We start from the raw sequence: 15,688 nt of genomic DNA, 5'->3' as shown, positions 1-15,688 counted from the left end.
CTCAGGGAGATATCTCTACATTGACTGGTGTCTATCAGTCCCCTCTCTCTCCCAGGGAATTATCTGTACACTGACTGGTGGCTCGCAGTCCCTTCTCACTCTCAGGAAGATATCTGTACAATAACTGCTGTCTCTCAGTTCCCTCCCTCTCAAACAGATATCTGTACACCGACTGCTGTCTCTCAGTTCCTCGCACTATCAGGAAGATATCTGTTCACTAACTGGTATTTCTCAGTCCAGTCTCTATCAGTGAGATATCTGCACACTGACTAATGTCTCTAAGTCTCTCAATCTCTCCGGAAGATATCTGTACACTGACTGTTAACTCTCAGCCCCTCCCTCTCTCAGGGAGATATCTTTACACTGACTGGTGTCTCTCAGTCCCCTCACTCTCAGGGAGATATCTGTACACTGACTGGTGTCTCTCAGTCCCTTCTCCCTCAGGGAGATATCTTTACACTGACTGGTGTCTCTCAGTCCACTGTCTCACAGTGAGATATCTGTACACTGACTGGTGTCTCTCAGTCCCCTCTCTGTCAGGGAGATATCAGTACACTGACTGGTGTCTCTCAGTCCCGCTCTCTCAGGGAGATATCTATACACTGACTGGTGTCTCTCAGTCCCGTGTCTCTCTCAGGGAGATATCTGTACACTGACTGCTGTCTCTCAGTACCTATCTCTCCGGAAGATATATGTACACTGACTGGTGTTGGTCAGTCCCCAGTCTCTCAGGGAGATATCTGTAGACTGAATTGCATCTCTCAGTCCACTCTCTTTCAGATAGATTTCTGTACACTGTCTAATGTCTCTAAGTCTCTCTCGCTCAGGGAGATATCTGTACACTGACTTATGTCTCTCAGTCCCCTCTCTCTCTCACGAATTTATCTGTAAATTGACTGGTGTCTATCAGTCCCTCTCTCTCAGGGAGATATCTGTACGCTGACTGGTGTCTCTCAGTCCCCTCTCTATCAGGGAGATATCTGTACACTGACTGGTGTCTCTTAGTCCCCTCTCTCTCAGGGAGATATCTGAACACTGACTGGTGTCTCTCAGTCCCCTCTGTCAGGAAGATATCTGTCCACTGAATGGTGTCTCTCAGTCTCCTCTGTCAGGGAGATATCTGTACACTGACTGGTGTCTCTCAGTCCCTCTCTCTCTCAGGAGGATATCTATACACTGACTGGTATATCTGTGTGCTGACTAGTGTTTCTCAATACCCTCTCTCTCAGGGAGATATCTCTACATTGACTGGTGTCTATCAGTCCCCTCTCTCTCCCAGGGAATTATCTGTACACTGACTGGTGGCTCGCAGTCCCTTCTCACTCTCAGGAAGATATCTGTACAATAACTGCTGTCTCTCAGTTCCCTCCCTCTCAAACAGATATCTGTACACCGACTGCTGTCTCTCAGTTCCTCGCACTATCAGGAAGATATCTGTTCACTAACTGGTATTTCTCAGTCCAGTCTCTATCAGTGAGATATCTGCACACTGACTAATGTCTCTAAGTCTCTCAATCTCTCCGGAAGATATCTGTACACTGACTGTTAACTCTCAGCCCCTCCCTCTCTCAGGGAGATATCTTTACACTGACTGGTGTCTCTCAGTCCCCTCACTCTCAGGGAGATATCTGTACACTGACTGGTGTCTCTCAGTCCCTTCTCCCTCAGGGAGATATCTTTACACTGACTGGTGTCTCTCAGTCCACTGTCTCACAGTGAGATATCTGTACACTGACTGGTGTCTCTCAGTCCCCTCTCTGTCAGGGAGATATCTGTACACTGACTGGTGTCTCTCAGTCCCGCTCTCTCAGGGAGATATCTATACACTGACTGGTGTCTCTCAGTCCCGTGTCTCTCTCAGGGAGATATCTGTACACTGACTGGTGTTGGTCAGTCCCCAGTCTCTCAGGGAGATATCTGTAGACTGACTTGCATCTCTCAGTCCACTCTCTTTCAGATAGATTTCTGTACACTGTCTAATGTCTCTAAGTCTCTCTCGCTCAGGGAGATATCTGTACACTGACTTATGTCTCTCAGTCCCTCTCTCTCAGGGAGATATCTGTACGCTGACTGGTGTCTCTCAGTCCCCTCTCTATCAGGGAGATATCTGTACACTGACTGGTGTCTCTCAGTCCCGTGTCTCTCTCAGGGAGATATCTGTACACTGACTGGTGTCTCTTAGTCCCCTCTCTCTCAGGGAGATATCTGTACACTTACTGGTGTCTCTCAGTCCCCTCTCTCTCAGGGAGATATCTGAACACTGACTGGTGTCTCTCAGTCCCCTCTGAAGGAAGATATCTGTCCACTGAATGGTGTCTCTCAGTCTCCTCTGTCAGGGAGATATCTGTACACTGACTGGTGTCTCTCAGTCCCTCTCTCTCTCAGGGAGATATCTGTACACTGACTGGTGTATCTTAGTCCCCTCTGTCAGGGTGATATCTCTACACTGAGTGGTGTATCTCAGTCCCTCTCTCTTTCAGGAAGATATTTGTACAATGAATGGTGTCTCTCAGTCCCCTCAGTCAGGGAGATATCTGTACACTGACTGGTGTCTCTCAGTCCCTCTCTCTCTCTCACGGAGATATCTGTACACTGACTGGTGTCTCTCAGTCCCTTCTCCCTCAGGGAGATATCTTTACACTGACTGGTGTCTCTCAGTCCCTCTCTCTCAGGGAGATATCTATACACTGACTGGTGTCTCTCAGTCCCGTGTCTCTCTCAGGGAGATATCTGTACACTGACTGGTGTCTCTTAGTCCCCTCTCTCTCAGGGAGATATCTATACACTGACTGGTGTCTCTCAGTCCCTTGTCTCTCTCAGGGAGATATCTGTACACTGACTGGTATCTCTTAGTCCCCTCTCTCTCAGGGAGATATCTGTACACTGACTGGTGTCTCTCAGTCACCTCTCTCTCAGGGAGATATCTGTATGCTGACTGCTGTCTCTCAGTACCTATCTCTCCGGAAGATATCTGTACACTGACTGGTGTATCTTAGTCCCCTCTGTCAGGGAGATATCTCTACACTGAGTGGTGTATCTCAGTCCCTCTCTCTCTCAGGAAGATATTTGTACCATGACTGGTGTCTCTCAGTCCCCTCTGTCAGGGAGATAACTGTACACTGACTGGTGTCTCTCAGTCCCTTCTCCCTCAGGGAGATATGTGTACAATGACTGGGGTCTCCCAGACCCTCTCTCTCTCAGGGAGATATCTGTACACTGACTGGTGTATCTCAGTCCACTGTCTCACAGTGAGATATCTGTAAACTGATTGGTGTCTCTCAGTCCCCTCTCTCTCTTAGGAAGATATCTGTTCACTGACTGGTGTCTCTCAGTTCCTCTCTCTCAGGGAGATATCTGTACACTTATTGGTGTCTCTCAGTAACTATCCCTCAGGTAGATATCTATACACTGACTGGTATATCTGTGTGCTGACTAGTGTTTCTCAATACCCTCTCTCTCAGGGAGATATCTCTACATTGACTGGTGTCTATCAGTCCCCTCTCTCTCCCAGGGAATTATCTGTACACTGACTGGTGGCTCGCAGTCCCTTCTCACTCTCAGGAAGATATCTGTACAATAACTGCTGTCTCTCAGTTCCCTCCCTCTCAAACAGATATCTGTACACCGACTGCTGTCTCTCAGTTCCTCGCACTATCAGGAAGATAAATGTTCACTGACTGGTGTCTCTCAGTTCCTCTCTCTCAGGGAGATATCTGTACACTTATTGGTGTCTCTCAGTAACTATCCCTCAGGTAGATATCTATACACTGACTGGTATATCTGTGTGCTGACTAGTGTTTCTCAATACCCTCTCTCTCAGGGAGATATCTCTACATTGACTGGTGTCTATCAGTCCCCTCTCTCTCCCAGGGAATTATCTGTACACTGACTGGTGGCTCGCAGTCCCTTCTCACTCTCAGGAAGATATCTGTACAATAACTGCTGTCTCTCAGTTCCCTCCCTCTCAAACAGACATCTGTACACCGACTGCTGTCTCTCAGTTCCTCGCACTATCAGGAAGATATCTGTTCACTAACTGGTATTTCTCAGTCCAGTCTCGATCAGTGAGATATCTGCACACTGACTAATGTCTCTAAGTCTCTCAATCTCTCCGGCAGATATCTGTACACTGACTGTTAACTCTCAGCCCCTCCCTCTCTCAGGGAGATATCTTTACACTGACTGGTGTCTCTCAGTCCCCTCACTCTCAGGGAGATATCTGTACACTGACTGGTGTCTCTCAGTCCCTTCTCCCTCAGGGAGATATCTTTACACTGACTGGTGTCTCTCAGTCCACTGTCTCACAGTGAGATATCTGTACACTGACTGGTGTCTCTCAGTCCCCTCTCTGTCAGGGAGATATCAGTACACTGACTGGTGTCTCTCAGTCCCGCTCTCTCAGGGAGATATCTATACACTGACTGGTGTCTCTCAGTCCCGTGTCTCTCTCAGGGAGATATCTGTACACTGACTGGTGTCTCTTAGGCCCCTCTCTCTCAGGGAGATATCTGTACACTGACTGGTGTCTCTCAATCACCTCTCTCTCAGGGAGATATCTGTACACTGACTGCTGTCTCTCAGTACCTATCTCTCCGGAAGATATATGTACACTGACTGGTGTTGGTCAGTCCCCAGACTCTCAGGGAGATATCTGTAGACTGACTTGCATCTCTCAGTCCACTCTCTTTCAGATAGATTTCTGTACACTGTCTAATGTCTCTAAGTCTCTCTCGCTCAGGGAGATATCAGTACACTGACTTATGTCTCTCAGTCCCCTCTCTCTCTCACGAATTTATCTGTAAATTGACTGGTGTCTCTCAGTCCCTCTCTCTCAGGGAGATATCTGTACGCTGACTGGTGTCTCTCAGTCCCCTCTCTATCAGGGAGATATCTGTACACTGACTGGTGTCTCTCAGTCCCGTGTCTCTCTCAGGGAGATATCTGTACACTGACTGGTGTCTCTTAGTCCCCTCTCTCTCAGGGAGATATCTGTACACTTACTGGTGTCTCTCAGTCCCCTCTCTCTCAGGGAGATATCTGAACACTGACTGGTGTCTCTCAGTCCCCTCTGTCAGGAAGATATCTGTCCACTGAATGGTGTCTCTCAGTCTCCTCTGTCAGGGAGATATCTGTACACTGACTGGTGTCTCTCAGTCCCTCTCTCTCTCAGGGAGATATCTGTACACTGACTGGTGTATCTTAGTCCCCTCTGTCAGGGTGATATCTCTACACTGAGTGGTGTATCTCAGTCCCTCTCTCTTTCAGGAAGATATTTGTACAATGAATGGTGTCTCTCAGTCCCCTCAGTCAGGGAGATATCTGTACACTGACTGGTGTCTCTCAGTCCCTCTCTCTCTCTCACGGAGATATCTGTACACTGACTGGTGTCTCTCAGTCCCTTCTCCCTCAGGGAGATATCTTTACACTGACTGGTGTCTCTCAGTCCCTCTCTCTCAGGGAGATATCTATACACTGACTGGTGTCTCTCAGTCCCGTGTCTCTCTCAGGGAGATATCTGTACACTGACTGGTGTCTCTTAGTCCCCTCTCTCTCAGGGAGATATCTATACACTGACTGGTGTCTCTCAGTCCCGTGTCTCTCTCAGGGAGATATCTGTACACTGACTGGTGTCTCTTAGTCCCCTCTCTCTCAGGGAAATATCTGTACACTGACTGGTGTCTCTCAGTCACCTCTCTCTCAGGGAGATATCTGTATGCTGACTGCTGTCTCTCAGTACCTATCTCTCCGGAAGATATCTGTACACTGACTGGTGTATCTTAGTCCCCTCTGTCAGGGAGATATCTCTACACTGAGTGGTGTATCTCAGTCCCTCTCTCTCTCAGGAAGATATTTGTACCATGACTGGTGTCTCTCAGTCCCCTCTGTCAGGGAGATAACTGTACACTGACTGGTGTCTCTCAGTCCCTTCTCCCTCAGGGAGATATGTGTACAATGACTGGTGTCTCCCAGACCCTCTCTCTCTCAGGGAGATATCTGTACACTGACTGGTGTATCTCAGTCCACTGTCTCACAGTGAGATATCTGTAAACTGATTGGTGTCTCTCAGTCCCCTCTCTCTCTTAGGAAGATATCTGTTCACTGACTGGTGTCTCTCAGTTCCTCTCTCTCAGGGAGATATCTGTACACTTATTGGTGTCTCTCAGTAACTATCCCTCAGGTAGATATCTATACACTGACTGGTATATCTGTGTGCTGACTAGTGTTTCTCAATACCCTCTCTCTCAGGGAGATATCTCTACATTGACTGGTGTCTATCAGTCCCCTCTCTCTCCCAGGGAATTATCTGTACACTGACTGGTGGCTCGCAGTCCCTTCTCACTCTCAGGAAGATATCTGTACAATAACTGCTGTCTCTCAGTTCCCTCCCTCTCAAACAGATATCTGTACACCGACTGCTGTCTCTCAGTTCCTCGCACTATCAGGAAGATATCTGTTCACTGACTGGTGTCTCTCAGTTCCTCTCTCTCAGGGAGATATCTGTACACTTATTGGTGTCTCTCAGTAACTATCCCTCAGGTAGATATCTATACACTGACTGGTATATCTGTGTGCTGACTAGTGTTTCTCAATACCCTCTCTCTCAGGGAGATATCTCTACATTGACTGGTGTCTATCAGTCCCCTCTCTCTCCCACGGAATTATCTGTACACTGACTGGTGGCTCGCAGTCCCTTCTCACTCTCAGGAAGATATCTGTACAATAACTGCTGTCTCTCAGTTCCCTCCCTCTCAAACAGATATCTGTACACCGACTGCTGTCTCTCAGTTCCTCGCACTATCAGGAAGATATCTGTTCACTAACTGGTATTTCTCAGTCCAGTCTCTATCAGTGAGATATCTGCACACTGACTAATGTCTCTAAGTCTCTCAATCTCTCCGGAAGATATCTGTACACTGACTGTTAACTCTCAGCCCCTCCCTCTCTCAGGGAGATATCTTTACACTGACTGGTGTCTCTCAGTCCCCTCACTCTCAGGGAGATATCTGTACACTGACTGGTGTCTCTCAGTCCCTTCTCCCTCAGGGAGATATCTTTACACTGACTGGTGTCTCTCAGTCCACTGTCTCACAGTGAGATATCTGTACACTGACTGGTGTCTCTCAGTCCCCTCTCTGTCAGGGAGATATCAGTACACTGACTGGTGTCTCTCAGTCCCGCTCTCTCAGGGAGATATCTATACACTGACTGGTGTCTCTCAGTCCCGTGTCTCTCTCAGGGAGATATCTGTACACTGACTGCTGTCTCTCAGTACCTATCTCTCCGGAAGATATATGTACACTGACTGGTGTTGGTCAGTCCCCAGTCTCTCAGGGAGATATCTGTAGACTGAATTGCATCTCTCAGTCCACTCTCTTTCAGATAGATTTCTGTACACTGTCTAATGTCTCTAAGTCTCTCTCGCTCAGGGAGATATCTGTACACTGACTTATGTCTCTCAGTCCCCTCTCTCTCTCACGAATTTATCTGTAAATTGACTGGTGTCTATCAGTCCCTCTCTCTCAGGGAGATATCTGTACGCTGACTGGTGTCTCTCAGTCCCCTCTCTATCAGGGAGATATCTGTACACTGACTGGTGTCTCTTAGTCCCCTCTCTCTCAGGGAGATATCTGAACACTGACTGGTGTCTCTCAGTCCCCTCTGTCAGGAAGATATCTGTCCACTGAATGGTGTCTCTCAGTCTCCTCTGTCAGGGAGATATCTGTACACTGACTGGTGTCTCTCAGTCCCTCTCTCTCTCAGGAGGATATCTATACACTGACTGGTATATCTGTGTGCTGACTAGTGTTTCTCAATACCCTCTCTCTCAGGGAGATATCTCTACATTGACTGGTGTCTATCAGTCCCCTCTCTCTCCCAGGGAATTATCTGTACACTGACTGGTGGCTCGCAGTCCCTTCTCACTCTCAGGAAGATATCTGTACAATAACTGCTGTCTCTCAGTTCCCTCCCTCTCAAACAGATATCTGTACACCGACTGCTGTCTCTCAGTTCCTCGCACTATCAGGAAGATATCTGTTCACTAACTGGTATTTCTCAGTCCAGTCTCTATCAGTGAGATATCTGCACACTGACTAATGTCTCTAAGTCTCTCAATCTCTCCGGAAGATATCTGTACACTGACTGTTAACTCTCAGCCCCTCCCTCTCTCAGGGAGATATCTTTACACTGACTGGTGTCTCTCAGTCCCCTCACTCTCAGGGAGATATCTGTACACTGACTGGTGTCTCTCAGTCCCTTCTCCCTCAGGGAGATATCTTTACACTGACTGGTGTCTCTCAGTCCACTGTCTCACAGTGAGATATCTGTACACTGACTGGTGTCTCTCAGTCCCCTCTCTGTCAGGGAGATATCAGTACACTGACTGGTGTCTCTCAGTCCCGCTCTCTCAGGGAGATATCTATACACTGACTGGTGTCTCTCAGTCCCGTGTCTCTCTCAGGGAGATATCTGTACACTGACTGGTGTTGGTCAGTCCCCAGTCTCTCAGGGAGATATCTGTAGACTGACTTGCATCTCTCAGTCCACTCTCTTTCAGATAGATTTCTGTACACTGTCTAATGTCTCTAAGTCTCTCTCGCTCAGGGAGATATCTGTACACTGACTTATGTCTCTCAGTCCCTCTCTCTCAGGGAGATATCTGTACGCTGACTGGTGTCTCTCAGTCCCCTCTCTATCAGGGAGATATCTGTACACTGACTGGTGTCTCTCAGTCCCGTGTCTCTCTCAGGGAGATATCTGTACACTGACTGGTGTCTCTTAGTCCCCTCTCTCTCAGGGAGATATCTGTACACTTACTGGTGTCTCTCAGTCCCCTCTCTCTCAGGGAGATATCTGAACACTGACTGGTGTCTCTCAGTCCCCTCTGTCAGGAAGATATCTGTCCACTGAATGGTGTCTCTCAGTCTCCTCTGTCAGGGAGATATCTGTATACTGACTGGTGTCTCTCAGTCCCTCTCTCTCTCAGGGAGATATCTGTACACTGACTGGTGTATCTTAGTCCCCTCTGTCAGGGTGATATCTCTACACTGAGTGGTGTATCTCAGTCCCTCTCTCTTTCAGGAAGATATTTGTACAATGAATGGTGTCTCTCAGTCCCCTCAGTCAGGGAGATATCTGTACACTGACTGGTGTCTCTCAGTCCCTCTCTCTCTCTCACGGAGATATCTGTACACTGACTGGTGTCTCTCAGTCCCTTCTCCCTCAGGGAGATATCTTTACACTGACTGGTGTCTCTCAGTCCCTCTCTCTCAGGGAGATATCTATACACTGACTGGTGTCTCTCAGTCCCGTGTCTCTCTCAGGGAGATATCTGTACACTGACTGGTGTCTCTTAGTCCCCTCTCTCTCAGGGAGATATCTATACACTGACTGGTGTCTCTCAGTCCCGTGTCTCTCTCAGGGACATATCTGTACACTGACTGGTGTCTCTTAGTCCCCTCTCTCTCAGGGAAATATCTGTACACTGACTGGTGTCTCTCAGTCACCTCTCTCTCAGGGAGATATCTGTATGCTGACTGGTGTCTCTTAGTCCCCTCTCTCTCAGGGAAATATCTGTACACTGACTGGTGTCTCTCAGTCACCTCTCTCTCAGGGAGATATCTGTATGCTGACTGCTGTCTCTCAGTACCTATCTCTCCGGAAGATATCTGTACACTGACTGGTGTATCTTAGTCCCCTCTGTCAGGGAGATATCTCTACACTGAGTGGTGTATCTCAGTCCCTCTCTCTCTCAGGAAGATATTTGTACCATGACTGGTGTCTCTCAGTCCCCTCTGTCAGGGAGATAACTGTACACTGACTGGTGTCTCTCAGTCCCTTCTCCCTCAGGGAGATATGTGTACAATGACTGGTGTCTCCCAGACCCTCTCTCTCTCAGGGAGATATCTGTACACTGACTGGTGTATCTCAGTCCACTGTCTCACAGTGAGATATCTGTAAACTGATTGGTGTCTCTCAGTCCCCTCTCTCTCTTAGGAAGATATCTGTTCACTGACTGGTGTCTCTCAGTTCCTCTCTCTCAGGGAGATATCTGTACACTTATTGGTGTCTCTCAGTAACTATCCCTCAGGTAGATATCTATACACTGACTGGTATATCTGTGTGCTGACTAGTGTTTCTCAATACCCTCTCTCTCAGGGAGATATCTCTACATTGACTGGTGTCTATCAGTCCCCTCTCTCTCCCAGGGAATTATCTGTACACTGACTGGTGGCTCGCAGTCCCTTCTCACTCTCAGGAAGATATCTGTACAATAACTGCTGTCTCTCAGTTCCCTCCCTCTCAAACAGATATCTGTACACCGACTGCTGTCTCTCAGTTCCTCGCACTATCAGGAAGATATCTGTTCACTGACTGGTGTCTCTCAGTTCCTCTCTCTCAGGGAGATATCTGTACACTTATTGGTGTCTCTCAGTAACTATCCCTCAGGTAGATATCTATACACTGACTGGTATATCTGTGTGCTGACTAGTGTTTCTCAATACCCTCTCTCTCAGGGAGATATCTCTACATTGACTGGTGTCTATCAGTCCCCTCTCTCTCCCAGGGAATTATCTGTACACTGACTGGTGGCTCGCACTCTCAGGAAGATATCTGTACAATAACTGCTGTCTCTCAGTTCCCTCCCTCTCAAACAGATATCTGTACACCGACTGCTGTCTCTCAGTTCCTCGCACTATCAGGAAGATATCTGTTCACTAACTGGTATTTCTCAGTCCAGTCTCTATCAGTGAGATATCTGCACACTGACTAATGTCTCTAAGTCTCTCAATCTCTCCGGAAGATATCTGTACACTGACTGTTAACTCTCAGCCCCTCCCTCTCTCAGGGAGATATCTTTACACTGACTGGTGTCTCTCAGTCCCCTCACTCTCAGGGAGATATCTGTACACTGACTGGTGTCTCTCAGTCCCTTCTCCCTCAGGGAGATATCTTTACACTGACTGGTGTCTCTCAGTCCACTGTCTCACAGTGAGATATCTGTACACTGACTGGTGTCTCTCAGTCCCCTCTCTGTCAGGGAGATGTCTGTACACTGACTGGTGTCTCTCAGTCCCGCTCTCTCAGGGAGATATCTATACACTGACTGGTGTCTCTCAGTCCCGTGTCTCTCTCAGGGAGATATCTGTACACTGACTGGTGTTGGTCAGTCCCCAGTCTCTCAGGGAGATATCTGTAGACTGACTTGCATCTCTCAGTCCACTCTCTTTCAGATAGATTTCTGTACACTGTCTAATGTCTCTAAGTCTCTCTCGCTCAGGGAGATATCTGTACACTGACTTATGTCTCTCAGTCCCTCTCTCTCAGGGAGATATCTGTACGCTGACTGGTGTCTCTCAGTCCCCTCTCTATCAGGGAGATATCTGTACACTGACTGGTGTCTCTCAGTCCCGTGTCTCTCTCAGGGAGATATCTGTACACTGACTGGTGTCTCTTAGTCCCCTCTCTCTCAGGGAGATATCTGTACACTTACTGGTGTCTCTCAGTCCCCTCTCTCTCAGGGAGATATCTGAACACTGACTGGTGTCTCTCAGTCCCCTCTGAAGGAAGATATCTGTCCACTGAATGGTGTCTCTCAGTCTCCTCTGTCAGGGAGATATCTGTACACTGACTGGTGTCTCTCAGTCCCTCTCTCTCTCAGGGAGATATCTGTACACTGACTGGTGTATCTTAGTCCCCTCTGTCAGGGTGATATCTCTACACTGAGTGGTGTATCTCAGTCCCTCTCTCTTTCAGGAAGATATTTGTACAATGAATGGTGTCTCTCAGTCCCCTCAGTCAGGGAGATATCTGTACACTGACTGGTGTCTCTCAGTCCCTCTCTCTCTCTCACGGAGATATCTGTACACTGACTGGTGTCTCTCAGTCCCTTCTCCCTCAGGGAGATATCTTTACACTGACTGGTGTCTCTCAGTCCCTCTCTCTCAGGGAGATATCTATACACTGACTGGTGTCTCTCAGTCCCGTGTCTCTCTCAGGGAGATATCTGTACACTGACTGGTGTCTCTTAGTCCCCTCTCTCTCAGGGAGATATCTATACACTGACTGGTGTCTCTCAGTCCCTTGTCTCTCTCAGGGAGATATCTGTACACTGACTGGTATCTCTTAGTCCCCTCTCTCTCAGGGAGATATCTGTACACTGACTGGTGTCTCTCAGTCACCTCTCTCTCAGGGAGATATCTGTATGCTGACTGCTGTCTCTCAGTACCTATCTCTCCGGAAGATATCTGTACACTGACTGGTGTATCTTAGTCCCCTCTGTCAGGGAGATATCTCTACACTGAGTGGTGTATCTCAGTCCCTCTCTCTCTCAGGAAGATATTTGTACCATGACTGGTGTCTCTCAGTCCCCTCTGTCAGGGAGATAACTGTACACTGACTGGTGTCTCTCAGTCCCTTCTCCCTCAGGGAGATATGTGTACAATGACTGGGGTCTCCCAGACCCTCTCTCTCTCAGGGAGATATCTGTACACTGACTGGTGTATCTCAGTCCACTGTCTCACAGTGAGATATCTGTAAACTGATTGGTGTCTCTCAGTCCCCTCTCTCTCTTAGGAAGATATCTGTTCACTGACTGGTGTCTCTCAGTTCCTCTCTCTCAGGGAGATATCTGTACACTTATTGGTGTCTCTCAGTAACTATCCCTCAGGTAGATATCTATACACTGACTGGTATATCTGTGTGCTGACTAGTGTTTCTCAATACCCTCTCTCTCAGGGAGATATCTCTACATTGACTGGTGTCTATCAGTCCCCTCTCTCTCCCAGGGAATTATCTGTACACTGACTGGTGGCTCGCAGTCCCTTCTCACTCTCAGGAAGATATCTGTACAATAACTGCTGTCTCTCAGTTCCCTCCCTCTCAAACAGATATCTGTACACCGACTGCTGTCTCTCAGTTCCTCGCACTATCAGGAAGATAAATGTTCACTGACTGGTGTCTCTCAGTTCCTCTCTCTCAGGGAGATATCTGTACACTTATTGGTGTCTCTCAGTAACTATCCCTCAGGTAGATATCTATACACTGACTGGTATATCTGTGTGCTGACTAGTGTTTCTCAATACCCTCTCTCTCAGGGAGATATCTCTACATTGACTGGTGTCTATCAGTCCCCTCTCTCTCCCAGGGAATTATCTGTACACTGACTGGTGGCTCGCAGTCCCTTCTCACTCTCAGGAAGATATCTGTACAATAACTGCTGTCTCTCAGTTCCCTCCCTCTCAAACAGACATCTGTACACCGACTGCTGTCTCTCAGTTCCTCGCACTATCAGGAAGATATCTGTTCACTAACTGGTATTTCTCAGTCCAGTCTCGATCAGTGAGATATCTGCACACTGACTAATGTCTCTAAGTCTCTCAATCTCTCCGGCAGATATCTGTACACTGACTGTTAACTCTCAGCCCCTCCCTCTCTCAGGGAGATATCTTTACACTGACTGGTGTCTCTCAGTCCCCTCACTCTCAGGGAGATATCTGTACACTGACTGGTGTCTCTCAGTCCCTTCTCCCTCAGGGAGATATCTTTACACTGACTGGTGTCTCTCAGTCCACTGTCTCACAGTGAGATATCTGTACACTGACTGGTGTCTCTCAGTCCCCTCTCTGTCAGGGAGATATCAGTACACTGACTGGTGTCTCTCAGTCCCGCTCTCTCAGGGAGATATCTATACACTGACTGGTGTCTCTCAGTCCCGTGTCTCTCTCAGGGAGATATCTGTACACTGACTGGTGTCTCTTAGGCCCCTCTCTCTCAGGGAGATATCTGTACACTGACTGGTGTCTCTCAATCACCTCTCTCTCAGGGAGATATCTGTACACTGACTGCTGTCTCTCAGTACCTATCTCTCCGGAAGATATATGTACACTGACTGGTGTTGGTCAGTCCCCAGACTCTCAGGGAGATATCTGTAGACTGACTTGCATCTCTCAGTCCACTCTCTTTCAGATAGATTTCTGTACACTGTCTAATGTCTCTAAGTCTCTCTCGCTCAGGGAGATATCAGTACACTGACTTATGTCTCTCAGTCCCCTCTCTCTCTCACGAATTTATCTGTAAATTGACTGGTGTCTCTCAGTCCCTCTCTCTCAGGGAGATATCTGTACGCTGACTGGTGTCTCTCAGTCCCCTCTCTATCAGGGAGATATCTGTACACTGACTGGTGTCTCTCAGTCCCGTGTCTCTCTCAGGGAGATATCTGTACACTGACTGGTGTCTCTTAGTCCCCTCTCTCTCAGGGAGATATCTGTACACTTACTGGTGTCTCTCAGTCCCCTCTCTCTCAGGGAGATATCTGAACACTGACTGGTGTCTCTCAGTCCCCTCTGTCAGGAAGATATCTGTCCACTGAATGGTGTCTCTCAGTCTCCTCTGTCAGGGAGATATCTGTACACTGACTGGTGTCTCTCAGTCCCTCTCTCTCTCAGGGAGATATCTGTACACTGACTGGTGTATCTTAGTCCCCTCTGTCAGGGTGATATCTCTACACTGAGTGGTGTATCTCAGTCCCTCTCTCTTTCAGGAAGATATTTGTACAATGAATGGTGTCTCTCAGTCCCCTCAGTCAGGGAGATATCTGTACACTGACTGGTGTCTCTCAGTCCCTCTCTCTCTCTCACGGAGATATCTGTACACTGACTGGTGTCTCTCAGTCCCTTCTCCCTCAGGGAGATATCTTTACACTGACTGGTGTCTCTCAGTCCCTCTCTCTCAGGGAGATATCTATACACTGACTGGTGTCTCTCAGTCCCGTGTCTCTCTCAGGGAGATATCTGTACACTGACTGGTGTCTCTTAGTCCCCTCTCTCTCAGGGAGATATCTATACACTGACTGGTGTCTCTCAGTCCCGTGTCTCTCTCAGGGAGATATCTGTACACTGACTGGTGTCTCTTAGTCCCCTCTCTCTCAGGGAAATATCTGTACACTGACTGGTGTCTCTCAGTCACCTCTCTCTCAGGGAGATATCTGTATGCTGACTGCTGTCTCTCAGTACCTATCTCTCCGGAAGATATCTGTACACTGACTGGTGTATCTTAGTCCCCTCTGTCAGGGAGATATCTCTACACTGAGTGGTGTATCTCAGTCCCTCTCTCTCTCAGGAAGATATTTGTACCATGACTGGTGTCTCTCAGTCCCCTCTGTCAGGGAGATAACTGTACACTGACTGGTGTCTCTCAGTCCCTTCTCCCTCAGGGAGATATGTGTACAATGACTGGTGTCTCCCAGACCCTCTCTCTCTCAGGGAGATATCTGTACACTGACTGGTGTATCTCAGTCCACTGTCTCACAGTGAGATATCTGTAAACTGATTGGTGTCTCTCAGTCCCCTCTCTCTCTTAGGAAGATATCTGTTCACTGACTGGTGTCTCTCAGTTCCTCTCTCTCAGGGAGATATCTGTACACTTATTGGTGTCTCTCAGTAACTATCCCTCAGGTAGATATCTATACACTGACTGGTATATCTGTGTGCTGACTAGTGTTTCTCAATACCCTCTCTCTCAGGGAGATATCTCTACATTGACTGGTGTCTATCAGTCCCCTCTCTCTCCCAGGGAATTATCTGTACACTGACTGGTGGCTCGCACTCTCAGGAAGATATCTGTACGATAACTGCTGTCTCTCAGTTCCCTCCCTCTCAAACAGATATCTGTACACCGACTGCTGTCT

Source organism: Carcharodon carcharias (assembly GCF_017639515.1).
Source record: "Carcharodon carcharias isolate sCarCar2 chromosome 38 unlocalized genomic scaffold, sCarCar2.pri SUPER_38_unloc_8, whole genome shotgun sequence".
Classification (NCBI taxonomy): domain Eukaryota; kingdom Metazoa; phylum Chordata; class Chondrichthyes; order Lamniformes; family Lamnidae; genus Carcharodon; species Carcharodon carcharias.
This window is presented reverse-complemented; position numbering follows the sequence as displayed.